Source organism: Meleagris gallopavo, chromosome 9 (genome assembly GCF_000146605.3).
Source record: "Meleagris gallopavo isolate NT-WF06-2002-E0010 breed Aviagen turkey brand Nicholas breeding stock chromosome 9, Turkey_5.1, whole genome shotgun sequence".
Classification (NCBI taxonomy): domain Eukaryota; kingdom Metazoa; phylum Chordata; class Aves; order Galliformes; family Phasianidae; genus Meleagris; species Meleagris gallopavo.
This window is the reverse complement of record NC_015019.2, coordinates 22,654-26,065: the sequence shown is the minus strand read 5'-3', so window position 1 is coordinate 26,065 and position 3,412 is coordinate 22,654.

Genomic DNA, 3,412 nt, shown 5'->3' with positions numbered 1-3,412 from the left:
CTGGAGCAGCTCGGGCACCCCGTGGCCGCTCGCCCCAGCCCGTGCCCACTTCCCCTCCGCACGCCCAACCCCTCGCCCACTTCCTCGAGAACACCCGCCCGAGCTGTCCCGGTCCCCTGCCCACTTCCCCTCCTAAGTACCCCCTGCCCTCTCCACGCCCGGACCCGCTTCCCCTCTCACACACATTCTGCCCCTATCTATCCAACTTCAGCCTTCCAGCTTCTCACACACCTGCCAGAACATCTGACCCCACATCACCCCACGCCTCTCCCCGCACAACCACTGCCTGCCCGCCTCACCTCCGCTCCTGCCGCACAAGCAGTTCCCAGCACACCGGTCTCCCTTCACATCCAACACCCATCCCTCCCTCCTGTTCCTTCTCTCCCTTCTTCACGCTGGAGTCTCAGTTCAGGAGATGCATGAAAGCCAAGCGCACAACAGGGGTTAAACGTCGGTTTCTAAACACCTTCCACGCACAGGACACACAAAGACAAGACAGGTCATAAAAGCAAAGCCACCCCCAGAGGAGGAATTTAACAAGCAATGGCTTAATGACAACGACGACTTAACTGAGGACCTCCTGCGCTTCACCAAGTTGAGCAGCCTGCCCCATGTATACCTTATGGGCACCCAGGAGCACAGCAGCTAAAGCACACCGTGGTACACGATGGTCAGTCAGCTGCCTCGCTGCTCTCCATCGCACCCACTCTTTTCTCCCACCTGCATACACTGTTCTCAGTTAGTGAGGCTCCTTGTTAAGTAGGGCACTACCCAGCCTGAGTCTCCATGTGTTGTATCAGGAGTGAAAAGTGTGTGGGACAGCATCCGAAACGCAGGTCAAATCAGATTTATTTATCTTTTTAATCACCCGATGCAGCAGGTTCTCTTGGAGATTTCTATTTTAGCCCCTGGAAGGAAGCCTGAATACTGTGCCTTTGGAAACAAAAGTAAGCACAAGCGTATTGTCTTGGCACAATGGAGGCTCTGCGAATTAAAGGTAAACAAATTAAGAAAGCATTCCTTGATGGGCTGCCTGCAAACTGTGGGCTGTAACAGCCAACCATGAAAACACAGAATGCCAGCCTTCAGTTCTGCACGGCACAGCACACAGCTCACACACACTGAGGGTGAGCCGAGATTCTTCTGAAGCCTGTTTGGATTTAACATAAGCTAAATTAACCTGGCAATCCCGATGTGAGTTGTGAATATGGAATTTTTAACGTGAGACAGCATGATTTTGGTTTGGGCTATGGGTAACCCTGGGATATGGGGACCACTGGCTCCCCAGGTAGAAAAGAACACCTTCCTGCAAACAGCACCTGACAAAAGCAGCCAAATCTCTTCCAAACTTGTGATTCAGAACTGGTTATCAGCTTGTTTAGAAACAAAACGAGATGAAAAACAACCTGTTAGCCACAGCCTCTCCCTCCTTATTAGGATTAAGTGCGTGTTGTAATGCTGTGGAGTCACCAGTTGTGGCATTTTCTCTGTGTAACTCGAGATGACTAAAAGTAAAACTATACCGGAGGTATCGCTCCTGGGATGCGCTCAGTTTCTGACCATGGGAATGTTCTTTTCTAATGCATTTTCTGTATTTGAGGAGAGACAAATAAAAAAAATCTGAGCACAGTCAGCATTCAGGGGGTGATCAGTGAAGAGATGAGTGCAGTTAAAGGAGAGAACTTTGCCTGGGGCAGACCTTCATTTTGCCTGCTTGGTAGATATACAGCTGAATAGCACAGCAGTTTGATCTGCAATTTCTGGAGGCTGAAGATCAAACTCAAACCCTGAAGGCTGCTTCCCCAAATCCAGCAGAGCTACCAACACCATCGCAGCTAAGTCACTTTTTACTTTGGAAAATCACCTCAAACTATTATGAACTCCACTCACTGAGCATTCTGTCAACCCAATTAATAACATTAATAAAAATTAGGATAGCTTCAATGCACTGACAACACAGTAAACAACCCTGAGACTTGCTAGAGATGTCTGTGTTTTCCATCTAGTTACAACAGTGGTTTTATCACACGTTGGATAAGACTCTTAGCAAACACAGCCATGGCAGTGAAGTAGAGGTGTTTGGTGTGCTTATTTAAGAACAAGAAGAGTAAACTATTTCTTAATCTGTATCTTCTGTGATAGCAGTGCTAACTAATATTGGCACCTGGCACACACATTTAAAACTGAATCAGTAGGCAAAACAATTGTTCATTTACCATTCCCACTGCCAACAAGCAGAGGTTAAAGACCAGAAAACCCATTCCAAGAAGAGGAGTGACAGCTAAAGAATAAGGAGGTGACACCACACTGGGTACCATGAGGCAAGTGTCATGAACCTGCTCCACACCTAGGAATGGCAAGGGGTGTGCCAACATGCATTGCATGGCCATGATAAGGATTGTTGGTGCATTCCCACAAAATGGAAGTGAGGGACTACATATCTGTAGCTGCTGACTGGCAGAAACAGCCTTCTCTCTTCCTCTATCCCAACATCACCTCAGCAGCAGACAAACACCAGCTAACCAGGTAGCAGCAACGCATGCAACCAGAGAAAAAAGGAAAAAGAAGTTGGTCTTCAGGGTCTGAGGAAGATGACCTCAAGCACCCAGCCATCCATCAACAACACAATTACTGTGATCCATATAGCTCCATGGCCACGTCGTACTCTTCAGATGAGCAGAATCAGAAAGGCAGAAGAGATGTCTTGTGGTTGGTGACCCTGCACTTAGAAGGGGGGTTGAAACTAGGTGATCATTGTGGTCCTTTTCAACGCAGTCCATTCTATGATTCTATGACTGCTATAAACCAACAGACCAAGCAAGGCAAAGCAGACAGAAGGTAATTCCACCCTGCAGGAGGTGGAATTACCTTCTCTTGCACAGGTGAACAACAAAATTAAACACAAAGCATTAATTTAAATATAAATGGTAGGGCTTAAAGTTTCAGCCTTGATTAAAGGACAAAGTGATAATGAGTAAGACTGTTTCCTTTGTGGTTAACTGACCTGCAGGTGATCTCGAACAAACTTTACCATTAACTTAAACCACTGATTGGTCAAGCAGTCCGTGAAAACAAGACAGGATTCTCCACCTGTGAGAAATGTATTATTGCTCTGTGTGCAAGGTGGGAGAACATCTAAAAGGGAGGGATATCCAGAGCTGCTCAGAAAACAGCGATAGTGTTAATGAAGGCACAAGCTATGCAAATTGCAGAGACGAAACCAATTGTCTCTCTTGCCTCATCCTAATGGCTTCCATCCAACAGTTGGTGTGAGTCAGCCAACAGAGACAACAATTGTACTCCACTTCCAACCCTACTGATCCCTTCAGGGCAAGGGTGAGATTTAGCCCATGGGAAGAGGAGATAATCTTTTATACATCCTTATTCCTGGTTGTGTTTTGTTCTTTATCAG